This window comes from Mustela erminea, chromosome 8 (genome assembly GCF_009829155.1).
Source record: "Mustela erminea isolate mMusErm1 chromosome 8, mMusErm1.Pri, whole genome shotgun sequence".
NCBI lineage: Eukaryota > Metazoa > Chordata > Mammalia > Carnivora > Mustelidae > Mustela > Mustela erminea.
Genome location: NC_045621.1, coordinates 29720713 through 29739460, shown reverse-complemented (window position 1 = coordinate 29739460; position 18748 = coordinate 29720713). Strand labels below are relative to the sequence as shown.

The 18748-nt window shown below is 40.0% G+C and overlaps 1 long non-coding RNA gene across 1 annotated transcript in view; it reads left to right on the top strand.

The window, feature by feature from the left end:
* The first annotated feature begins 897 nt into the window (after positions 1 to 897).
* LOC116597503 overlaps positions 898 to 18748 on the top strand; it is a 29906-nt gene continuing 12055 nt past the window's right edge. Inside the window, exon 1 of the long non-coding RNA XR_004288645.1 lies at positions 898 to 1242. This is a non-coding gene — a long non-coding RNA (uncharacterized LOC116597503). The remainder of the gene's footprint in view (positions 1243 to 18748) is intronic.

Below are 18748 nucleotides of genomic sequence, written 5' to 3'. Positions count from 1 at the left end.
TAGAAATTCACTGATAAATGAAAATCTCCTGTGTCATGGCTTCATTATTTGTTCATTCACTCATTGATTCAAATACTTACTCAATACCCAGATATCAAGTAACCTGTTAGGCACAATTGAACACAGACAGTTTTCTGTCCATTGGTGTCAGTAAGTAAAGGAATGGTCATGGGTACAAAGAGGAATTGTAAGATGATAGGTAAGATCTAGGTAACTGGATAATTATCATCATAGCTAAATTTATTGAACCCATATCATATGTCAACACCCTACTCAGAACTTGACATTGTTTATTTTATGTAATCATCCCAACCCTATCCTCATTTTACAGATACAGAAACCAAGGCTCAGAGACATTAAGCAACATGCTAAATTTATACAAATAACTACCATCAACATGGTGATTTAAACCAAATTCTGTCTGACTCCAAAGTCATTTACTAAGCGTGTGACTTTGGGCGAATTAGTTAAACAATATAATTCTCCTTCTCTAATCTGAAATACCATCTCAGTCCCAAAGAAGTAACTGTACTAAGAGTTAAAATCCAGGACAGAGATGTTTACACTGTCACTGCCCAAAGTATACTTTGTAAATACTATGTGTAAAAATCTGGCCTCTTCAACAATTTTCTTGATTCTGAAATGTCAGTGGAGGGAAGAGGAAGCTTAAATAAATATTTACAGTACTCATATTATGAAAGAATTTTCCAGCTGGTGTGTCTTGAAATGTTGATTGCCTTCACACAAACTGAGACCCTCCAGGGAAAACGTCGCAGACTTCATCTTCACGAGCTGTGAAGTTGTGATAAGGTGACCAACAATTATCACATGACACGAGGGACTCCTGTTCCGGGTGCCTATGTGGGTGTGACTTTGAGTTCTGAAAGAGGCCAGAGGAGAGCCTTTCTGCCTAAGTTTCTGGGCTGTGAGATGTACCACATCCAAGCCCACTCCAAGACTGGCTTTGCTGCCAAAAGCGCACTCGATCAAATCCCTGCACTCCAGGGGCTTATTCAGGCTCAGCCACAGACTGATAGCTGACCAACCCCTGGAGAACTGAGAAATACACATTTGGAAGACACTTGGAGTCTGTGTTGAGAAAGCAGACAGAAAGGTTGCCGGGCAATTGGGAAACAAGCCGATAGGAGCCCTGTGGATTGAAGACTGAGGTACACTTGGAGATCTTCATTTCCTGGGATGCATCAGTGTTATGTAGAGCTTAATTATGGCTAACCCTGGGAGGTAGGTATAATTATTATTCACATTTCCAGTTAAGGAAACTGAGGTTTAGAAAGGTCTCTGTACTTGCCCAGGGTCACACAGTAGGAAGTAGTGAAGGAAAGATTTGAACTCAGGTGTCTGACTAAAAGTCTCACTCTTGACAACTTTCAACCCAGCTCAAATGAAGAAGAAAAAACAAAACCAAAAAATTAATTCTTTTCATGAATACAATCCACGTTCCTTGGAACACAGTCCATGTTCCTCCACCCCAGTGGATGTCATAGGATCATTTTACGAACTTGGTTCTTGTTTGGTTATACTCCTTTCTACACTCCTTCCAACCATCTCTGGGAGCTGAAGCTGGCTTCCCCTCTCTGAGGAAATAGGAGTTTGAGGTGATCCTGTGTGGTTGTCAGAATCTGAGTGTCCCCAGCTGACGACTAGGGTAGTGGGCATCAAGGAGTCACCCTGTCCTCCAGCCTAGGTTAGTCCTCTCTATCCTCAGCCAGCTACCTCTAGCTAGGAGCAAACATCCTCCTCCTATCACAGGGGAGTGACTACATCAGGTAAATTGAGGTCCAAGTAGATTTTGTCCAGGGAAAGCTAGGGGACTGGATGAGAACCTCCTTGTGGAGAATAGAAGTCAATAAGCCAGTGATCCCACTGATCCGAGTCCAGTCCGGCCTGACCAAGAGAGAATCAAATCTTAGGGTGGCTTAAGCCAAGCATTCTCAGCTGGGAGAAATTTTGTTTGAAAGGGAACTCTTGGCAATGTCTGGAGACATTTTTGTTTGTCAGCACCTTGTTGGAAAAAGTATTACTGGTATGTAGTGAGTAGAGGACAAGAATACTGCTAACCATCCCACAAAGCCCAAGATAACTCCACAACAAAAATTATCCAACACCAAATGTCAATAGCACCAAAGTTGAGAAACTCTGGCATATGCCAGTCACTCCCTGGGATGCTCTGGGTCTGGCAACACTGAGTTCCATTTCCCCCTATACAACGAGGAGTTTTCATTGGCCCTTCAGACTTCTGTTGGCTAAAGGAATCAAAGCTTGGATACATAGTTATTCCCATGTGAGGGTCCATGGAGAATGAATCAGAGAGGACAAGAGAGAGAATTGATCTGGGATACTGAAGGTGCTAAGGAGCTTGGCCTTGGACAGACTATCTTCTATATCCTCAACTCCCTCCTCCCTGTCTCAGCTAGCACCCCTTCCCCATCACCCTGAAGTTTCAGACTCCCAAAGCCTTGTGGTCATTCTTCCTTGAAAACCTGTTTCTGGGAAAGGATCCAATGTTGATTCTTCCTAATGTAGAGTGAAAGTAAATTATCATGATCCCTCTCTCAGGAATATTGGCATTTTAAACCACATTGTCAACTGTGTAATGTGAGCCCTTTTTTTTTTTTTTCTTCCAGTTTAGGAGGTACAGTTAGCTTATATGACAGAGTATGAGGCAATGGCAAGTAGATAGAGGAAACCTAGGGTTCAGGGCTGGCCTGTAACAGAGGGTCCTTTTTGGTAACCTTGAAGTCACATCATGGAAGGCAACGGTAATGAGGATACTAATAGCCCACTATATTTACGGGGTACCTGCTCTGGATAGACACTGCTCTAATTGCTTTACCTCTATCAACTCATTTAATCTTTACAACACCCCACTGAGGTAGTTACTACCACGATCTTTATTTTATAAATGAGGAACTGAGACACAGAGCCCAAAAAAACTCACTCAAAGTCCATTAGCAACTGAAGGAGTAGGAGTCAAACTCAAACAGCTTGACTGTAGAGAAGAGTGTGGGCTCTTAGCCACCCCTGCTTCACGGCTTCTTGTGCTATAAAAAGAGCTCCAACCAGGAGGAATGGGCCCCACGCTACACTAGACACATGTGTGGGGCAAGTCAAACTACACTCAGGGTTATGGGTTCTTTCTTCACAAGGAGATAATTTGGGACCTAGCAAACACTGAGTTCCCTGCAAAAACACTGAGTTCCCTTCAGTGATTCTTACGGTCCAGATATAAAATTTCGAAATAAGTAGATTTCATCATATCTTTGGTGCCATTTCTACTGAGGGACGTGGTTGGGTAGTAAAACATTCTTTTAAATAATCTAGCAATGAGAACTTCATCTTGTGGAATCCACATTGCCTTCCCCTAGCCTTATACCCTTGCCCCAGAATTGGTTCAGCCACCAGAGCAGAACCCCAATTCCTTTATTTAATTGATCTCTTTTAGTAAAAGGAAAGAAAGCAGAGTAAATACACATTAAGCTGTGAATGGATGATGACTTCCAAAACCTTCTCTTCTTCTGCAATGCCAAGCAAAGAACTATCAAGACAGTTGAAAAAGTGAAGATATTTGGGGTATGACAAATTTGGGTAGCACTCCTAAATCAGCAGGAAAGAATCTCTTTTCTCTCCAGGTCTAAAATTGTTTACACTGAACTAGTCCCATATTTCCTTTGCCTGTCATTATATTTAACCAAGAGGTAGGCACAAAGTCAGTGCTCAAAAAGTATCCCCTGGTTGACTAATTAAATAATGCCTCTGTGTACCTCAAGTTTTATTTTAGTAATTTAATCTCTATTAGAATAAAGTTAGAATTTGAATTTAGCTCTTGAAAAATACAACTTTACCACCTAACAAGTCAGGGATTTATCAGGAGGTTCCTCCATGCTCTGACTTGACATCTTCCTAGAGAAGCTGATGACACATAACCAATATTTTTCTTCTCAAAGTACCAAAGCACTTATTAGGAATAAGAATCTCTGGCTCCACCCTAGTGTATTCTGAAATACATTTTGACAAGACCCTCAAATGGTTTGTTTGCATGTTGAAGTTTGAGAAGAATGGGAAGAGTTATTATTTATATTATATGATATTACATCATATTATGTCACATTATATTAGGGAGTGGCTAGAGAACCTACACCTGGATGCATAAGGCTAACTAAAGAATTTTTCATTTAAATATTGAAGATATTTGCATTTTTGGAGTCAGTTTGGGCCTAGAGGCAAGAATTAAATACACACACACACAGAGGAATTATCTCAGCTCTATGGGATTTTGCAGTCTAGTGAAGGACAGATACATAAAATTACAGTAGGACAATGATGGCACTGTAATGACAGTAGATTCTAGAGAGACAGTAGGGTAGGAGAAATGACTGGGCTTACCTGGAGACTCAGAGAAAGTTTGGGAATGAAAATAGAATAGTCAAGATCCTTTCAGTTTTTAGTTTCAAGACAGAAAACTGGTCCAAAGAGTGTCAAGCAAATGACATATGTTGTCTATCACCAGAAACAGAAGTCCAAACACTTCTGTCCACTTAATCATGGTACTAGAATTGCCAGGAAGATACAAGTCAGTCAAGCACTGGATGGAACAAAGCTTCATCCACACAGAAAAGGGAAAGTGTGAGATCAGTTCCAAAGGTGGGCCTCAGCCCCCCATGGCCAACAGGTCCCTCCTGGCTGCAGATGCAAGGCAAATGGGCCTGTATGTATCCCTTTTGTGCTCCAGTGGAAGGACTCAGCCCCCTCCCCAAAGAGGATAGAAATAGTAGGGTTAGCCAGGTGTCATATGACACACATGCTGAACCAGAACAAAAGAGCACACACTAAATCTGAAATAGGAAGAGTTATTTTGACACAAGGTGATAAGCCCAGCAGAGGCCACAAGGACTCTATCTCTTGGCAAGCCCAGCACAGGCCATAAGGACTCTATCTTTTAGCAAGAAAAGGTTTCAGACCCAAAACTCATTGTTTTACAGCTGTATGGGGGTCAAAAGACTGCTTGCATGAATTCTCAACTCTACCTTTTCCAAAAAGAGGTTTAAACCAAAAAATTTAAAAATGAAGAAGAAGAAGAAGAAGAAGAAGAAAGAGAGAGAGAGAGAAAGAAAGAAAGAAAGAAATTCCTGGCTTCAGGCATAGCTGTATCCAGGTGCTGAAATCTTGCCCTCAGAGACCCAATTTTCTCCATTTCTTGGGCTTTCCTCTGCTTTGGCTTTACTCTTGGACAAGTTCCCTTCAGATGTTTATCAAGGAAGTTCAAGCTTACATTAAATTTTTAGGATTCCCAGAAAAAATTATTTTACCAGTTAATATTAGAAATTTACATTGGCCTGGCTTGGGTTATGTGATCATCTCTTCATCAGTTGCTGTGCCCAACAGATCTGGACTTGACTACTCATTCTACAACTAGTTTGCTTAACATGTATGAGCCTCAGTGTTCTCCTCTATAAAATGGCAGACAGTAATGCCCAGGTTGTAGTAGCAAGTGTAGTGAATGCTCACTGATGGGTAACTGATTATTGTCATCATTTGTGGGTCTGTACTCCTAAAGAAGTTGACTTAGTTATTCAATATGGGGAACTTCTATTTTTGTTTTCTAAGTGATTTTCCTTGTTTACACATTTGTGAAGCCCAACACCATAAACACCTATGTCTGCTCAACATAAGTCCTGCAAAAGAAAGGCTTTTATCACACCAGCTAACCCAGTGACCCAGTGTGAGTGATGAGAGCCACCTAAAGAACATCAAACAAGGCAATTTAGATTTTAGAAAGACTTTAGACAAGAATTTTAAAAAAAGAATAAAAATGTAAAACCCTCACAGGGCTACAACGATTTAAAACATCATTTGTGGGGCACCTTGGTGGCTCAGTCAGTTAAGCATCCAACTGTTGGTTTCAGCTCAGGTCATGATCTTAGGGTCATGAGTTAGAGCCCTGCATGGAGCTCCACATTCAGAGTGGTGTCCGCTTGGGATTCTCTCTCCCTCTCCCTTTTCCTCTCTCCCTGATAATGCTCATTCGCATTCTCTCTCTCTCTCACATAAATAAATAAATCTTAAAAATAAATAAATAAATAAAATGCCGTTTGTCTGTGACCTCCACTGGCACTTTAGACTCTGATTTGGATCCTGATTCTACTCCATGGGAGGTTTACACAGAATTTTTCTGCTTCGGAGTCAGAATCTCGATTTCTATCACTCCCTCTAATTTCTGCCTTTGCTTTCAAGTCTGCATCACATCCCCTTGATGGGATTTCCACATGGGGCTTTTGCTGCGTAGGTATCTCCCAGAAAGTTCCTCCCTGGGCTCCATTGAATGAGGCCTAGGTAGAAGAAAGGCTGTAACATGATATGCTTTGGTCAGCTGGGGTAGTAGAATGGTGGACTCGGGCCTTGGAAATACAAATCAATTCAGAACACAACCTGTAGAAAGGAGGTAGCACAAGTTTCCAGGGGCACTTATCAACCCAGGTAGGGCAGAGTTCAAGCCAGGGCCTCCACCCACAAAAGATCTGATGGCACATTGTCTTGTCTCGTCAGCAATAACCATCCATATGAACTTAAACCTCCCCTGTTATAGTCAGAAACACCTGTCAATGAATGATAATGTGTTTAAATTTAACCTGACTATTATTTCTGAGCAACTGATGGAGTCTGGAATATTTTCAGGGACAGATCAAGGAAAAACTGCTTATTTATGCTAACAAAAGGTTATCCACAGAATACACACAAATACTTTTGTTAGGAAAACAGAGGAGCTACATGACAAATACAGCCAGCCTACTGGAGCTACATTTCCATTCTCAGAAAATACCTAAGAGGGAAGTGGGAGAGGCAAAGAAAGAGGTAGGGGGGTGGGGGAGTGGGAAGAGACAGTTCTCATCCACAGCAGGGCCTATTGTTTGAATCATTAGAACCTCTTTTCTCCTTCCAGGCTCCTTTCCTTCCACTTTAAAGGAAAGTGCTTTCTGTAGGATTAAAGTAACTTTCCTATTTAGCAGAAGAAAAAAGGAAAAACAGGAGAAACACCAAATGCATAACAATGATGACCTTCAAACTGCTGAGCTTTGAGGTTTGGCCTTTGCTCTGTGCTTGTAGCAATCTCTCAATAACTGATTAAGGGATTAACCATCCAATTTGTTCAAAAGAACAACAAGATTTATATACTTATAAGGTCCTGGAAGACATATACCTGAATTAGCATAACAATAACCTACACCAGAAGAGTCAGACAGAAAAGTCATTCACATTTATAGCTTGAATTTTAAAACTAACTATAAAGTAGAAAATCGCCTACCTTGCCACCCGCTCTAACAGGATTAAGGAGCACGTGTTGGTTTTATTTGTACTTCTTGAGCAAACAGGCCTAATTAGAAATGAAAAATCGTGGCTCAATCAAATGCAGGTTAATGACAGACAGATCTACGCATGTTTTATCTGGGAGTCTTAAAGAGATACTATCTGATTCTAACAGGCATAAAAGGAGGTGAATTGCCAGCTGCCACAGAGCAGAGAGGACATTAAGCTCTACTGGTATTCTGAAGAAGGTGGGCAAGGCTGGGCTTGGAAGGGTGTCATTATGAACAGTGAGCTCACTCCAGGAGGCAAGTATTAGAAAAACAACAGAATCCCAGGCTTTCATTTTTAAATCTGGCCCCACCTCAACTGGGCAAAAAACTCTTTACTCACAAAAGGAAGAGAATTAGATTCCCTGTGTCAATATAAGGGGAATCATGTCCTTTCAGGAAGGTCAGATGGCTAGATTCAGGCATGGGAATTGGTGTGTTGGCCCCAGAGGATCTTCCTGAGCAAACAGATGCCAGCAGATGTGGCCCCTGGGAACAGGGGGTAGCTTCAGGTTATCTGTCTGCCAAGTCTGAAAGTCCTCACACAGGATATGAAAGGACTGGGGAGAACCCGCTGCAATGCTCCTGACCTGTCTCAAAATCCACCCTGTGATGACCGACCTCTGGCTGCTGGTTCAAATCCCTAAGCAGGATTTTGTAAAGGAAGTGAGGAAAGAAAGGAATTAGGATTTCACTCTAAGAGCATAGGAACATACACTAAAAACCATACACAGAAGCAAAGGGAAATTACTAAACTGAGTCCAATTCTATCAGTTCTGTCTGACATTCCTCAGGGCTAGAAGATATTTTGCCCATCATCCCCACGCTTCCTCCACCTTTTCAGAAGAAAGTCATTTTAACCAGTCCTTAATTGATCTTAAATTTTGGCTCCTCAAAAATGTCTCCTAGGGGCAGCTGGGTGGTTCAGTCAGTTAAGCGTCCGACTCTTGATTTCAGTTCCGGGTCATGAGATTGAGCCCCACCTAGGGCCCCATGCTCAGGGCAGTGTCTGAGATTTTCTCTCTCTCCCTCTGCCCATCCCCCCACTCACACTCTAAACAAACAAACAAATAAATAAAATCTTAAAAAAAATAAAAAAGTCTCCACAGGATTTTATCATCTTCCTCTGGCCTTCCCAGTCTTCCCTGAACGCTCTCACTTCCTTCAGAATTCAAGTTCACATGCTCTACTTGGCTGCTCCAAACTAGTCGCTCCTGCCTGGGCTTTCCCCTTCTCTCCCTGAAGCCACTCCCCCAGCTTTGTGATGCAGCCTTTCTTCTTCCAAGGCCCATTTCAAGTTCATCTTCACAAAGAAGCCTTTCCAAAAGTTTCTACCACACCCTACTTACTAACAGTGAATTTAACCAACTCCCCTGAGCAGCTGCCCATTCATCTGATACTGAGGTGGGCTGTACTGTTTTCCTTATTGTGCCTTTATTCGTGATTATCTTGGGCCTCATCCTGGGGTTCCCCCTACCACATACACACACCCCAAAGGCTCTTTACTGTGCTCTGAACTTCCTCAGTCTTTAGCACTGAGCACTGCCAGTGCTATAAACACCCTGCTTGTCTGTGGATCAGGGACACACAGAAACAAGCTAATTCAATTAATAACAAGCTCAAAATACAATCAAGCTCATCATCTAATTCCAGGCACTAATCCATATGTGAGGAGTGAACCCAAGTGGCTTGAGTTTTTGTTGTCATTCCTGGTTTGGTTGTGATAGAGATATGCAAACCATGTTGTTATATCACATCACTTCTTGACTTTTTTTTTTTTTTAACTCCACTGGAGTCTTCTTTCTGTGCTGTCAAGACATACGCCTATAATCATAGGAATCCCAGTTTCTGAAAGCAGAATACGGTGGCACAGGCTGACAAGGGAATTTTTCCTATTTGTAAATTAACATAAGAATATCTTAATGATATAAAGGTAAGTCGTCTAGGGGTGCCTGGATGGCTCAGTCAGTTAAGGGTCCAATCTTGATTTGGGTTCAGGTCATGATCTCAGGGTCATGAGATCAAACCCAGCATCAGGATCCAGGCTCAGGGTAGCATCTGCTTGGGACTCTCGGTCTCCCTCTTCCTCCCCCCATCCCCAGCCCATGCATACTCTCTGTCTCTAAATTAATTAATTAATTAAAATAAAGGTAAATTCTCTGTCCTTGTACATTAAGCAAATCACCTATCGTCTTTGTAGGCAGGAATAAAAATTACATTCATTTGAGAATTAAGGAAAACCAAAAACATGTCATCACCATAGGTAGAACAAGGAAATCCTATTTAATTCCTCTAATTCTTTCAGTGCCAGAAGCCATGGTCATCTAGAAAATAAGACCAGTGCATGTTAAATAGGATTCTGAGATTAGCAAATGAGGCACTCAGATTTGTTTATTCCGTGTCTCTGACCCAACTCCTTTGCAGGCAGAGGAAAACATGAATGTGTGATTCTTTCAGAATGAATTCCTGGCACCTCATCAGAACTAACCCAAATAACAAAGGAGAATTTGGACTGTCTGGGAGTGGCCCAGAGCCAGCTGTGGGGACCACTAGAATCAAATTCAGAGCTTCAGTGAATGGGAAATAAGCACAGGTCCCAGGGGGGAGAGGATGCTGGGGGTAGGGGAGGACAAGAGAAGATAATTCAGACAGAGGTTGTACTCCATAGCAGCTCTCATTCTCAAAGATGCCAGACTATCACTGGGGGCGTTACGATGTAAAAATAGCTGAAACTGACCCTTTTTTGTGTTGATCAAAGTGATTTCTCAGTAAGGTGGCTTTGAAAAGCATCACAAAACTGAAAAAGGTTGTCAAACCCACCTCCTCCACCTCATGCTCCCCAGCCTCTTGGTTGTAAGTTATCAAAGGGGTTACTCATACAGCAACCTCAATCTCAAGAGTTAACTTGATAGAAGTATTTTTTGTTAACATTTGTCTCAGACACAAATGGATATAGTAGGTCACTTGGTTTTTATAAGGTAGTAAAGGAAGGGGTTCCAAAGAAACATTCATGCTTTATAAAATGAAACCGTTTTTCTGATTATTTTCTACTAAAGAGAGGAAAGAGATTAATTGGCATGAAGCAATTTCCAAGGTCGGCTCAGTGACTTTTCACTGATGGGCAAATCATATTCCCGGCATCATATAATTTTAAAGCTAGACAGGGCATTGACGATCACCTCCCCAACTTCCACGTTTTCCAGATGAGGAACCAAAATCAGAGATAATCAGTGATTTTCACAAGGTGACATTGTGTTATAGGCAAAGCCAGGATTCAAATAAAGGTCTCCAGACTCAATAAATATATTCAGCTCTGTCCTGCCACCTTCTTATGAGCTAAGAAGTCATCCTGGCATGATCTAGGAGAAATTCTCTGGGAATTTCTCTAAAGTTCTCTGGGGAAAATACCATGGCCATTGACTTAGAGAATACAGGCTGACTGAAGGCTACCTGGGTCTTAAAAAATCCCCACCTACATCTATAGGCTTGATTAGATTAATGGTTTGACTGTTTCTATTCATGATGACACAGTTGTCTTCTATTACTATCTTCTACTATCTATTACTATTTACTATCCATTTCTGACTGAAAACATAGGCAGATTCACTATTATCCTAAACACTAACATTATGAAAGAACCCACCTACAAAAACCCTTCCCCTGAAAACCCTCATCAACTTCTAGAGAGTCACTGACCTAATCCAAGTGTCTACTAGACAGAAAAGCTACCTGGAGAATGCATGCGTGTTGAATGAAGCATTCAAAATCATTTTTTTTTAAACAAGAATTGATCAACCCAAACAAAATATATCTCCCAAATTATCTGATGGCTTGTGACCCTGGGTGCAGTGTTTGTAAAATGATTTTTCCAATTTTAGGTAACTCAGTCTATTACAAAAGAGCAACCTCATTATTCAAGCAAAATTAGGCAACTTCTGAAGAACCGTAGCTGTGAGGCACTCAGGCTCTTCTGTTTCTTGAAGGTTCTAGCTTTACTCTGCTTACTGGTATGGTCCTGCTCCTCACATGCATTGCCTAACCCAGGATAAGGAACAGCTGTCACCTAACCATGCACAAAATGGTGGTGGTGGGTACTGAAATTCTAGGGTTGTCCCTTTCATGTCATTTGAGCAAAAAGACAGCTGCTCACCATTACACTCAAGATACCCTTTGCCTAAGTGGAAAATGCAGTAAAGTCATTCCTTCATGGCTGCATGTGGTTCCCTCTCGAATGCACTAGCATTGGCTGCAGGGGTGAAAGAGCTAAGAATCCACTCAGTGAACCATATTCATGTGAGTCGATAGCCTGTCCTTTTCATGCTTTCCCATGGTCTTTGCTTCCCTTTGCCCAGTCCCATTTCCCTATAGCTTTGTCTTCCCCCCTGTTTTTATATTTTTTAGAAAAAGGGATAATGAAGGGGAAGTTATGAGGAACAGTAGAGGAGAAATGGGTACAGTGACTCTGGCTAATCAAGCCCCCCTGTAATGTTCATCTGATAGGATTTGTGTCACCAAAACACTTGATCTTTTGCTGGTGGGGGGGGGGGGGTTGGTCTGCATGTGTGTGTATATTGTGTGTGTGTGTGTGTGTGTGTGTGTGTTGAACATTCTTTGATCTCCCAAAGACCTGACACACAGTGTTGGGTGAAGATTATTAAACTGAATGCAATACAGTGGTATTTGCATAAATTTCTTTGGGGCTCAGGTGACTAGATTCATCATTTACAGTTTTATTAATACTTCTCTGCGCTTTTTTGTGATTATCCCAAGCAATTATTTCCTATTGTTCACATGCTACAAATCCAGATTGTAGAATGGGGGGAGAAAGGAGAAGAAAATCCAAGAAAAGGGAATAGAGCTAAATAAAACCAAAGTGGGTGGAAACAAGACATGTATTAGAAAAAGAATGGACCAGAACTTGAATTGCCAACTTTTAAATTAAGATGCAACTATTTGAGACTCAGTTTCCTTATCTTTAAACATGGAGAACGTGGCATTTAAAAACATTTCTGTGGAGGACAAATGGTATCATCTCAACATACATGTTTTATATACCATTAAACACCGCCAAACATAAGGAATAATTATTATAGTGGCAGAATGGTTAAGAACATCATCAAACCACCTGGGTTCATCTAGTCCTAGCTTTGCTTCTTATTAGCTGTAGGTCTTTGGAAAAATATGTTAACCTATCTGAATCTAAGTATCCTCATCTCTAAAATGGAAATATTTATAGTAGCCACTTCTCATAGAGTTTTTTAAGAACAAAATAAGATATCCATAACCTAGCCCAGGACTTGGAAATACTTACAATGTACTCAAAAATGTTACCTATTTGTATCATTATTATTGTGATAGCAGTTTTATTATGTCCCTGGTTCTACATGTTTTATGTATGTAAATACAAATACACGCATGCACAGGCACACACACATATATACTCATATAGCTGACCCTTAACAACAGCCGGGTTAGGGCACCTTCCCCTGTGAGTCAAAAATCTACATATAACTTTTGACTCCCCAAAAACTCACCTCCTAATATAAGCCTTACCAATAACATAAACACGGCCTCTCTGGGCCTATCCCCCTCCCAGCACCTTAATGTATTCACCAACCCAGAAGCTAAAATAGTGACCAAACATGCAACCAAGTACCAATGGGAGAGTCCTAAGGAGCATTACCCAAAATGTGTCCCCACAAAATACCATCTCAGAAGAAGCTCCCCAAAAAAGATTCTATAGAATTAAGAAATACTGCTTGCTGTTTTTACCTCATTAATATTCATCCTAACAAATTAAAGGTTCTGAGAAGTAATTTGTGTAACTTATCCAAAGACTCCAGGACTCAGCTGACCACCACACAGTCCTTATTTCTGAATGTGACACCTTTGAAGAGAACCAGTTTGGAAAATGTTAAACCAGAAGACTTCTCTACTCCTCCCCTTTTCTAACAGTCTTTATGGAGATTGTTGAACATAAAATAGTGGAACTGATGATATTTCAGGACCAAGATGATAGAACTGGAGTAGCCACAGTAGCTAAGTAGAAGAACTGGCTCATGGGCACACAGCCTTGCAGAAAATTACATAATGAGGTCGTTATGACTATTGTTCACTGAATATTTTAGGCACATAGTAGGATTGCACTTCTATGTCCTCTTAATGTTAGATTTAGTCACATGATTTGCTCTGGCCAATTGAGTAGTAGTGCTGATGTGACTCTTTGACAAAGAAGTTTGTTTTTTTAAGATTTTATGTATTTGCCAGAGAAAGCAAGAGAGCACAAGCAAGGGAAGTAGCAGAGGCAGCAGGAGAAGCAGGCTCCCCTCTGAATAGAGAGCCCCATGTGGGGCTTGATCCCAGAAACACTGGGATCATGACATGAGCCGAAGGCAGATGCCTAACCAACTGAGCCACCCAGGTGTCCCTCGCAAAGAAGTTTTAAAAGCTAGCATTTAAGTGACCACATCCTTTTCCCATTACTGAGGCAACTGTGTAAGCCTGTGTTGAGATGTAACCTGCATCAGTCTAGTCCTTACAGACTATGATGAGCAGAATCCCTTTTATGTTCCGTGATAAACATGTACCCGGAGAGAGAAACACCTTTTCATTATAAGCCGGCAAGCTTTAGATGTTGTTTCTTTTCACTGCCTAACCTATTGTAATACATACTATCAATCTGACTACATACTCTCATCCATTTTTACCGCGCCCCCTCAGTGTCTATTACTCTCTGTTCCTACACTTAGACCGATTCCACCACTATCGATGGACTGATTTCACCCAAACCAAAACTGCTCTTTATAAGAATGTACATACTGAATCTTTAAATACTCAGAAACTCACCCACTCTCCATTCAAGACTTCTCCCACAGTGTAGGGAGAATTAGCCTCAATAGTTTAGAAAGATTCATGCCTCATTTTATTGAAAAGGGAAATCAGAGCATTCCCTTTGTAGATGAGTGTGACTGAATAATTCATTGAAAGCTTCATTATCTATAATTGTGATAACACACACTTTAAAATAAAGTATTGCACATATCAAATATCTCTGATACATTTCCGAGCAAATATGTGCACATATGTAATCAGCTGTGGTAATCAACTGCACATCAACAAAGAATCGGAGTGTTTTAGGGGCGTAAAGATGCTGTTACAGTTAACAATCATTTGGCAGTGTGGCTTATTTTAATAGACACATCACTTTAAAATAAGTCTTCACCATCTGCTGCAGCCTCTAATTACAAATGCAACAAGAACATAGTTCACAATTGCATCATTAAAAAGTAAGACATAAGGGATTTAATGCATGCCTGTGTCCTTTTTTAATGCAGCAGACGTCTGTTCATCTTTTCTTGTGTTTCAGGCACAAAATTGGCGGTAAAACTTTCTTTGCTCCATGTTGAAATTGCCCACAGTAGAGTGTTTCAGGGGACAACAGGAAATCCATGTAAGGGTGTTTAGTCGTCAAAAATATTCATAGGCTATAATCCTATTGATATTAGATTGACTTGTCAGCACTGTTTTTTACATGCAAGAAAAAAAAACTATCTTCAAACCATTTACAAAGGAAGAGAAGAAAAAAGTCTATTCAGCAAGAAGTACAGATAAGGCAATTTAATCTTACCAATATAAATGGCTTGGAAATTCACCACTAGTTTAGGTGTCTATAATAAACTAACCTTTTAGCAGCCCACTTTCCAAATGTTGTGCAAAGCTAGCTTGATGAGCCTGTCTTCTGCTAGACGCAAAATTAATATAAGAATATGTAAGTACCAAAACATCTTGTTTAAGGTCAATTCTCTATTTTTACCTGCAGATCAAACTTTAATTACGCAAAGACTACTGAAGAAAAGAGTTGCCATGGCATGAACTGTCAATTTAGAAGTTTGAGTTTGCAGGAGTGATACTTTGCCTGAAATAAGGGTATCAACCCCAGATGGATAAGGTCATGGTTAGAACCTTGAGGTCTAAATTTCAATAAGGTCTAAATGTTATCAAATAAAAATTCTAGTCTACTTTATAGCCTTTGAAAATAAAATCATTATCATGATCACCACCCTTTAGTTTTAAAAATATAAAAATGAATATTCATCTATATTACTAATCATTATAGTAAACTCAAGAGAATCACGAGGAAAGAAAAAACAAGCTGTATTCTTATGGCTCCTTTAGTCATTCCTAATCTTAAACAAACAGCATTAATCACTTAATCCAATCCTAGTAGATTTTCCTGTCTATCAGCATCATCGCCACAACAGCGGCTACTTTTTAAATAAGCTATGTGACTGTTTTTTAAAGTAAGCAGAGAGAAAAATATTCTTTGTTTTCCTGACATGGCACCATAACATGTACGAAGCGTCATGATTTCCCCAGGTAGTCTGTTTCATGTAATTTCAACAGGGGCACATGTACTCCTTGTATTTGAAACAGATGACAAATAGTCTCTCCGCAAAGTCACATTAAAGAAATATACAGAATGAAACGGGGCCACTATCTTACACTACCCACAAAAATTAACTCAAAATTTGATGAAAGACTCGAATGTAAGACCTGAACCCATAAAACTCCTAGAAGAAAACATAGGGAGTAAGCTCTTGGCAATGTTTTTGTTTGTTTGTTTTGTGTTTTTTGTGTTTTTTTTGATACCAAAGCAAAGACAACAAAACCAATCATAAACATGTGAGACTACATTTCTGTACAGCAAAGCAAACTGCCAACAAAATGAAAACACAGCCTACTGATTAAGAAAAAAAATCTTTGCAAATCATAGATCTGATAAGGGTTTAATATCTAAAATCTATAAAGAATTTGTACAACTCAGTAGCAAACAAACAAACAAAAAAACAAATAATCTGATTTAAAAAATAGGCAGAGGGCCTTTTTTTCTAAGGAAAAAACAAATAATCTGATTTAAAAAATAGGCAGAGGGCCTTTTTTTCTAAGGAAACGTACAGATGGGCAACAGGTATACGAAAAGATGTTCAATGTCACTCATCATCAGGGAAATGAATATGAGAACCACAATGTGATACCAACTCACACCTGTTAGGGATGGCTACTAGCAAAAAGATAAGAAATAACAAGTGCTGTTTCACCTGGGTGGCTCAGTTGGTTAACCTTCTGCCTTCAGCTCAGGTCACCATCCCAGGGTCCTGGGATGGAGCTCTGCATTGGCCTCCTTGCTCAGCGGGGAGCCTGCTTCTTTCTCTGCCTGCTGCTCCCCCTGCTTGTTCTCCCCCTCTCTGACAAATAAAAAAATAAACTTTAAAAAAAAAAAGAAATAACAAATGCTGGCGAAGCTATGAGAAAAGGGACCCCTTGTGCACTGTTGGTGAGAATGTAAATTGGAGCAGCTGCTATGGAAAACAGTTCAGAGGTTTCTCAAAAAATTAAAAATTAGAACTACCAGATGATTAGCAATTACACTTCTGGGTAATTATCTTAATAAAATGAAAACATTAACTTAAAAAGATATATGCGTCCCCCATGTTCATTGCAATATTATTCACAATGGCCAAGATATGGAAACATAAGCCTCATCAACAGATAAATGGAGAAAGAAACTATCACGCACACACACATACTGGAATATTATTCAACCATAAAAAGCATGAAATTTTGTCATTTGTAACAGCATGAATAGATCTTAAGTGCATTATGCTAAGTGAAATAAGTCAGACAGAGAAGTACCTAGGTTGTTTGAGTTGGTAAAGTGTCCAACTCTTGATTTTGGCTCAGATCATGATCTCAGGGTCATGGGATTGAACTCCATGTCAGGGCCCTCATTCAGCATAGAGTCAGCTTGAGATTTCGCCCTCCCTCTGCTGCCCCCCCCCGTTATAAATAAATAAATAAATAAATAAATAAATGAAATCTTTAAAAAAGAAAAAGAAAGTTGTTGGAGAATGACAAACACTGTGTGAACTCACTCATGTGGAATCTAAATAATTTTAATAATTTTCAAAATTTTAAAAACCAAGCTCATAGGTACACAGAACAGATTAGTGGTTTCTAGAGACAGAGGGTGGAATGTAGGCAAAGTAGGTAAGAGGAGTCCAGGGGTACAAACTTCCAGTTATAAAATGAAGGATACAATGGGGAATATAATGGGGATATAATGTATAGCAGGGTAATTATGGTTGACAATGCTGTGTTGCATATTGGAATTTCCTAAGACAGTGGACCTTAAAAACTCTCATCACAAGAGAAAAAATTCTGTAACTCTATATGGTAACAAATAAATAAATAGATTTTTGAAAACAAATATACTCTATCATCTATTCTTAACATCAGGCTAAAAGTAGCTTAGAATTTCTGGTGCTTCAGTCTGAAAATCCTTTAACACTGCTAGTTTTACTTTTCTGAAATGTGTCCATGGAATGCATTAGCTCTTTCAATACCCTAGAATTTCCAAGGATTTGAATGAATGCAATGACTTGGAAACAACCTAGAATCTCCTCTCAAGACCTCTTTTTTTAAAGATTTTATTTATTTATTTGAGAGAGAGAGCACAAGAGTGGGGTGAGGGGAAGAGAGAAGCAGATACCCACTGAGCAGGGACACCAGTGTGGGATACAATCCTGGGACTCCAGGATCATGACCTGAACTGAAAACAGATGCTCAACTGACTGAGCCACCCAAGCACCCCAAGACCTCTCTAATCAACAACATCCTTCCATTTACTAGATAACTTTGCTTGTTCCTTCTTGGATGCCACGGTTCCTTACTTAGTTACTGCTTCTCATGTGATGCCCCCACACGGGGAGCAAAGAAGTTAAGTGTGACTCTACCATTCGTCAAAGAAGGGCAACCACAACTTACTGTTGATAGCCACTATCTTGATCCATTCACACTACTGGTTTTTCCCATCCTGATTAGAGCCACTTCCTGTCCTCTGGGTGTTCCAGGGGACCTACCTTCCCACTCATTCTACCACTCCACCTTTATGGCACAACCTTTACTACGGACTTATAGGACTAGCAATTACAACCAGTCATATAATTTTCTGCATCTTTCTTTTTTCACAGATAAGGCGCTTATCAAAGATTCTTTGTCTATAGGGCCCAAATATTTTATCTCGTAAAAACCAACAGTTACATTTTTGCTATTAGAATGAATCATTTTTATTTCCCCAATCCTTGGATTCTTTCTCCTACGGAGTAAAAACTTTCATTATTCCAAATTTAAAACAACAGTCCTTAATAGTCATCACCATGACCACTTTATTTGCAGAATTCCACATACATAAAATGAATTCCTGAAAGATACTGGAGCTACAAACCCTGGGTCATAAGAACACAACAATTTTAAGAAACATTTAAGCAAAACTAAAAGTTTGAATACCAAGATATAAAATGACTTATTTTATTTTCTAA